The sequence below is a fragment of the Limulus polyphemus genome, unplaced genomic scaffold, assembly GCF_000517525.1.
Source record: "Limulus polyphemus unplaced genomic scaffold, Limulus_polyphemus-2.1.2 Scaffold1881, whole genome shotgun sequence".
Lineage (NCBI taxonomy): Eukaryota > Metazoa > Arthropoda > Merostomata > Xiphosura > Limulidae > Limulus > Limulus polyphemus.
In genome coordinates this window covers 159,154-166,363 of record NW_013667491.1, presented here as the reverse complement: position 1 = coordinate 166,363, position 7,210 = coordinate 159,154, and positions in this window count along the sequence as shown.

Below are 7,210 nucleotides of genomic sequence, written 5' to 3'. Positions count from 1 at the left end.
CACAAGATAATTAGTGTACTTTGTGAACACAAATTAGTTAGCATAAATCAGTTAAATGACGAAAAATTAGGTGTCTATTTACTTGTGACCACTCAGTGTACAGTATCAAAGCAGAATTTACACATTCAGATATTGTATTTAGTTTGACTCTATCATGTACACTTAATAAAGCCTCTTATTAAGTAGAAAAGGATAGGGTATGGGTGGGTTTAAAAGAATTTTGCATGACTAAAGAAATTAAGAATACACATATGTTTAAAAGTGGTGTAGAGAGATTTGTTTTCTAGTTGGTAGCACAGAAAGGAGCTTTTATTGCTAAATTTTTAATAAACACACTCACACAGAATAATAGCAACACTAACATTTAAACAATTTAGTCTTATTTTTGCAGTTATTGGGTCAGATAGTCTTTATCAGATTCTGTAACAGAAATAGCATTAAAAAAAATCCATAATGCAGGTGTCCAGTTCAAGTGTAATATGTGACAATCACAAATTACTATCCAAATTTTGTAGAAAAGAATGAAATGACTGATCAATATAATTAATACTTGAAACCATCAGTACTTTTTGAAACTCTGTAATTAAAGAATTGAAGAAAACAAATACAAGTGTGCATTTTACAGATATTTCATTTATTATTATCATGGTTTCACCAGTAAAAACATCATCAGCTCTAGTGCTTGAAATTATGTCTTTTCGACAACTGACAATTTTTATTGTTGTCAAATAAAATTGTCACATTCATGTGGAGTACACAAAAACCAGCAACCATCCTCTAGTCTGGCTTTGACTTTTCACTGCTCTATTAGAAAAAAGTGATCATACAATTTTTGTATGTTACCTTCTGATGATAATGAAATTCCAGATTGGAGATGAAGTTTAGTTTTAAAAACAATTGTGCATCTGACGTGTATCCACTTATTGTAGCTTTCTTGTTTACTTATTTTATATTACAATGTACTGTCCAACACTTTACTCTTATCCAGTTCTATTAAAGGACCCCTCAATAGCAAACTTGATGATTTGTGTTTGATGTAAAACAAGTTAGAAAAACTCAAACAAGTAAAGTTAGACTGGTTGGGCAGAGTTGTTAAGGCTATACAATTTTACTTGGTAATTAATGGAGATGTATCTAAAAGCCTTTATTCGATCCAGCTGGATTGAAGTAAATGAAAAAATATTCTTGTATCAGTAGAATAATGTAAAATCATATAATTCATAACTATTATATTTATATTTTAATTAGAATTGAAAAAGTGTAGAAGTTAGATATAAAAACATGAAAGTGCAGGAAATTCAAAAAAATATTTTGTTTATAAATAGACCTTCAAGCTTGAGATGTCTAATCAAGTTAATCAAGCATTTGCAAGCTTATGCATTGATTATAAAGTTAATGTTAATGCTTAGAATTCAGTTACATAGTTATTAATTATATCATTAGAACACTTTTATCATGCCTTTTCTAGATTTTGCAAAGAAAAAAAAAATATAGTTTGTGTCAACCAAAGAAAAATTATTTTGCTAACCGTTGTTGTCTTAAGTGTGTTAATGTCATGCATTAAATTTAGTGATCTTGAAAGTAACAAAAACATTTTATAGCCAGTATCTCTAAAGTATTACAATGGGGAAAACTTTCACTATGTCATCACCTACAAGCCAACTGTCAACCAGTATGAGGAAGAAGAAGTGTCAGAGAATATTGTTGAAGTTACAGGGACAAAACATACTTTTTCTGGTATGGACTATCACACTGGCTACTACTTCAAACTCCAGTCAGCCAATAAGGAAGGATTATCCAGTAGCTCAGTGAGCATAACAATAGATGAAATGTCCAAATGTAAGGAACCATCTGTCATATGTGTAAAGTAGCTTGATTAAAAATAAAAATACAGTTATTAATACAATCTGTGTATCTAAGATGTCAAAAAGATCCTTTATTCAGTTTCGAGTAACTGCTCATTTACTTTTCATGTGTAAGAATAGGCTCTAAATAAACTAATACATATTTTAAAGTATGACTATATTTTAAAAATTCTAATGAAAAAATTATTATTGTTGTTGTAAGCTATATTCTTAATGTTGTAATTTTTTTGTTAGTTAGAAGCTTGGGCATAATGTTCTAATAATAATGTAAAAGTCAAAAGGTTTAATGATACAGGCCAAGAAAATTATAAATATTTGACATCAAGTTTTAGAGTAAGTTTGGGGATGGATTATAAATATGAAGTTCAGAGAATATAGAGAGTTGTTTCTAGTTAGTAGATTGAATCAATCAGTGTGTTTCAGTCTCAATTTTGTTTTTAGTGAAATATTTGGACCTGTGTTTGCTATTGTGCATATTGTGTTAGTCTGTAGAAATAACTTTAGTGTAATAGAGTTAACATGGCTGTAAATGTGTCATACAAGTTACAACAGTGTTCAAACTTTTAAAAATGTTAAAGAAGGAATAAATTAATTTATTATTATTACAAGGACTGGACATTGAATTATTTTCACCAAATAATCTTAAAGAATCTTCCAAAGAAAGAACAATGTTGCAACACTAATGTTAGGAGGGAGATTATTTGGTGAAAATAAAATATAACTAAATATACATGAAATATTGTTTGTAATTAAGTACAAAGCTACACAATGGGCTATCTGTGCTCTGCCCATCATGGGTATCAAAACCCAGATTGTAGCATTGTCAGTCCGCAGACATACCGCTGTGCCACTGGGGGGGGGGGGGGGGGCTTGAAACATAACTTCCACTGTTTAAAAGGGATAACACAAGGTCAAGTTGTGAAATACGAATATTACATGAGTTGAAGAATTTATTAAAACAAGATCAAGAAGAAAGAGGTTGAAAATTTAAAGCAGACAGAGAGGAAAGGCACAGAAAATTAAAATGAGGGAAGAGGTATAAAATTAAAAGACCAAAAAATTCAAGACAGAATATTAAAAGAAAACCAAGAAGAAACTTACTAAAAATTGAAAGAGGACCAAGAAGTAAGTGAATTATGAATAATAGAAGATGAAGAGGTAATAAACAGGAATTTAAAGAGAAGAGTTACAAAACAAAGACCTACTCTTCAAGGAAGAATTAAAATAAAAAATTAAGTTTGATTGAAGACAAGATTTATGAAACTATTTGAGATGTACAGAGATATTACAACAAACGGTTTGAAGAGGTACAGAAAGACATCAAGAAATTAAAGAAAGTATGTAATAATAAAATTGGTAAAGTAAAGAAAAACATCAGTGAGGTAGAAAAAAATCATCAGTGACAGAACAAAGCATCTGAACAGTGAAAATTAAATTTGAAAATTAAACTAGCTGCATCTCGTTCTGCATCAGCTCAGACATTCTAACCTAAAAATCCATCTACTACAAGATATAGAATAGAAGAACTTATTTAGTCTACACCTATTACTACTACTATTACACTATCTTTGACACAACCAAATCCAGTTCCAGAATTTACTAGTCAGTTCAACATTGGTAAATAAAGAAACCAATGGACTACAATGAGAAGGTAGTATGGGAGTCATACCATGCTCAGTTCGAAATCATTTTCAGAGTGAATGGATGAAATAGTGAATAATAAGCCATCCATCTTGCTGCTCATTTAAAAGGACCGGCTTTGAAAACATTAAATAGCCATCTAGTTGAGAGCCATAACAACTACCAACCATTAGTAGTTGCCTTATCCAACATGTTTGGAGTGACACACTAGAAGGAAATATCCAAAGCAAAATTCTGGAACAGGTTACAAAAGAAACAAGAGACCTTAGCTGAATTTCCAGAAGATTAGGAAGGATTGCCCAGCTACCTTACATAAACACTTATAATTAAATGATAGATTTATTGGTACATAATCAAATTATATTTACCATAACAGAGAAACATACAGCTATTACTCTACTGCCAGGGTTTCTTCCTTTACCCATCTAAGCATTGGTTTGATTTTTTTTTCACATTCTCCAGTCTTTTATACCCCACTCAATTTCCATTGGCAATATCTTTCTCCTGATACTCTCCACCTACGTCAATGCACCCTCTATCCTAGTACTGATAATGTTAGATAATGTTATCACTTTTTCTCGATACTTTGAATGTTCTTCGTGTTACCTGGTTGATTTAGTTGAATTTTGTAAAAAAAAAATCTTATTGGCAGGCTGATTTATGGTACGATTCCCAAATTATAATTATTTCTGTCACAGAGGCAAATCGGGTCTCTCCTATCCCACTTCTGATATCTAGCATTGCACAACAATTGGGGGGAAGGGGGAGTCACTCTCGGTTGAGACTGTCAGTGATCTTAATCGTAGTGAGATGGAGACATATATCTGGTTCTGTGGTGTTCCTCTGGGGGACTTTGAGCTCTGAGGCTGCAATTGAGGGTGGTCCTTGACATTCTGTAGATAATTTACATTCACTTTTTTCTGGTGAGTTTACATACTTGCAATGCTGGAATCTGAGGTTCCATTTCCTATAGTGGACACAGCATATAGCCCAATGTTGCTCTGCTCTAACAAAACAAACTTACTTGACTAAATGTTGTTCCAATCAATACAGTCTTTAAATGAAACAAAAAGAAAAAAAGATGACCTCTTTTGGATAAGCTACCTTTGTTTTGTTTTCGAATCTTGAACTTCCTTTCTCAGGACCACTTCTATCACCCTACTAGCTTGCCATGTTTCACGGCTGATGGCTGCAGTAGCAGATCAATTATCTCAACCCAAACAGATTCTCCCAACAGAATAGATGCTGCATCATAAGGTTCTGTTGAATTGGCTCTTCTTTTGCAACTCTTGTTGGTGGGTTGGTCTCACATTGGAACACCCAACAACTGGCAATTTGGTCTTCAGTACCTCACCTTCAGACTTTTGCAATGGATGCATTCCATCAGGATGGAAACGGGATTACAAATCTAGGCCTTCTCTCCAATTCATATGTTGCCCAAGGTACTAAATATAATTAGTACCAACCCATTGTTGGGTCCTGTTGATAGCACTGGATTGGCACCTACACCCTGGTTTCTGCTTCTGTGGTACCTTCAGGAGTGTCCACCTCTTCCACTTGTTCATGATCTGACATGGTACACCTGGCTATCCAGAAGCTCAAGCTTCAGGCTTAGAGGTTATGCAGTTGCCATGTATCCATCTCAGTTTTTGCTTAGTCCTGAGATGAACATTTCTCAGTGGAAATGACACGCATATCAGCAATGATGTATTGAGAGGAGGTTGAACCCACTTTAATCATAAGTGCCAAGCATAACTCGTTTTTGACCTGGCTCTTTGGCAAGTGTTTTTGCATCTTCCACAATCATGCCGGTTAAGGTGGCCTTATCGACTACCATTTGATTCTCGTAAATAAATTTTCTTTGAGTCTCCAGTACTCTCCAGATTCCTCAAGTCACTTTGGGTTCTTGGTCCCAAATGACCTTACCAGTTACCTAACAGGTATATTAATGTTACATTACATGCTTTTTATCAACACCTATTATATATGCCATGTATCCCATTTACCTGAAGGTTTATTTTTCATTGCTGCTGACCTACAGACATCACTGGTCAGAGTGGTTTGTGCTGTTTGTCCACAGATCACTTTATCATTCTCTCTACATCCTCAGACAAGTTCTTCTTACCCAAGACACTGTCAGACAAGTATGGGGATAAATCCTTTTCACCAATTCATCTGATCACTATTTCTCACTTCTATGACTGATTAGATTTCGATTGTTGTCATGTTCAGTGATGGTCTTGAAGGTTTTATTGCCTACACTAATGTCTTTAGAGATGCTAGACAATGACTTTTTATTCTGAGCTCTCTTTGAAGGCAAGGAATCTTCTGCGAGTCATGTCTAATCAGATTCTTCATGTTCTATGTTCTTAGTGGTCCAGTTGAATTGACTACTGAAGGACATTGTGCAGACTGGTATGTGGACCTCCCCCAATATTTTTATCTCCCATTATTTGCATGATCTGGCAGTATCTTCATCTGAGGGTTTTTGCCTACCCCCTATAGATATCTTAACAATTTCCACTAGATTATACAGAGGGGTGAGTATTTTCACTGCTAGCTTTCAGGGTTCCTATCCTCATTTCCACAGGATCCCATTCTGTGGCAAGTGTTGCCCAAGCAGGTGTGCTTTTATCAAACCAATTCTGCACTAGCAAATACTAATTAAATATACTTTATCTAGGTTGAAACAGGCTCTGTAGAAATGAGGTGTTCCATGAGACCATCTACGGGCTGATCGTGTGGTATTACTGTACCTTGCTGGACTGCTACTCATGGACTTCATGAGTAAAGCATATGGAGATCCTGCCGATCATTGGACTAAATAAATCTAGGTTGGTTTGCTTTTAAAAAATTTAGGGAACTTGTTTGTTCACCTATTGCACTATTTTGAGAGTACTGTTCCTCAGGACTCCCCCAATGTGCATTGTCCCCTAGATTCTACTGTTGGAACTAGGGAGTCCTTATCACATCCAGTTTCCAGTCACCTGGGTTGTGGACAGAGGCTTTTCCTCCAGAGTGTTAGAGTGAATTTCTCCACTCTTGGAAAAGAGAGCAAATTTCAAGTCCCTCCTACCTGGTTCCCTGGATGTTTTTTCCAGATGTTAGTAGGAGAGGCACCAGCATACATGGGAGCCTACTCATAATGCCGGTTCAGATTTGACCCATCTTTTTGACCAATATTGGCTCAGTACATTGTTCATGGAAGAGTGTCTATTGTCTCCCTGTAATTCCAAATGCAGAGTGGTCCCATCCTGGGTCTTTAGTTGAGAACAGTTTGCTCCAAGTCCTACCGATAATTCCAGGGCCAGGTGGAATTTACCTTGCCCACACAGTTGTGGAGGGAGGATGAGTGTTCATAGTTCCAGACTGAATGAATTCTATTTCCTGAGGTTGAGTAAGGCATAAATGATCCCATCATTCTAAGCCTGGGGTGTTGCCTTTTGGACTTCTACAGGTTGAGGAGAAGGTTTTTCTACTTCAGTGTTGCTTGACTTCTTGTCGTGATTCTGGTAGCTCATAACTCATCACTCTATGGCTACAGGTTAGGATCCACTCATAAATATATATCTAAATTGCAATCCAATTGCCCTAGCCACCAATTTGGGATATAGGAACCAAGACCTCTTATTAATTCCAACCTTAAGTAATGGAACCTTAGCCATATGGTTGGGGCTGGCCTATAGTGATGGTCACTCATGTAC